Genomic DNA, 763 nt, shown 5'->3' on the forward strand with positions numbered 1-763 from the left:
GTCTCCTCCCTCCGGGACACGGGGCTGTTTTAACACGTCGCAGGCGCTGGAAGCCACCTGTCCCCGGGGACCCCGCAGGTCCCCGGCCAGAACATCCTTGCAACTGTGGCCACCTGCCATGTCGAACGTGTCACCTCCTCCTTGGGGAGGCCTTTCCCGCGGCCACCCCACAGCCCGCTCCCTTTACCTGTCTCCACAGCACCGGACAGCGTCTGGCACACCCGGGCCCTGCTCGCTGGTCCCACCCGCGTCCCCGGCTAGCACAGCGCTTCCCGGGCAGGGACCTCTCCGCCTTGATGCCGCTGTGCCCAGAGCCCGCGTGTGGCAGCTCACGCGGGACCTGACTGGCCAGTCTGAGGGCTGCAGAGCAGGGAGAGGCGGGACCCAGCCCTGACGCTCGCCCGGTGCCTGCGCGACGCCTCGGCCTGCCGTGGCTTCGTGCCCAGATGGCGGTGTCTGCAGCCACTTGGCACCTCGGAGAGTCCCCGGTGGGGGACACTGCGACGCGAGGACCCCACAGAATCGAAACTGCAGCTAGGCACCTGGAGGGCTCCACCCGGCGTCCCGAGGTCTCCGCGGCCCTGGACCCGCACCCTCCAGGATGGCCGCGCGCGCCCTCCACAGCGGGAGGGGCGTCTGCGTGGTGCTCGCGTCACGTAGCTGGCGTGAGCCGGGAGTGGGGAGCCAGCGCCAGGCCCCGTCCGTGGGTGGCCCCGAGGGCCGAGCCGGCTGCTCCTGCTCCCACCCTAACCCCCACCCTGAC

Source organism: Pteropus vampyrus, unplaced genomic scaffold (assembly GCF_000151845.1).
Source record: "Pteropus vampyrus isolate Shadow unplaced genomic scaffold, Pvam_2.0 Scaffold189, whole genome shotgun sequence".
NCBI classification, from domain to species: Eukaryota; Metazoa; Chordata; class Mammalia; order Chiroptera; family Pteropodidae; genus Pteropus; species Pteropus vampyrus.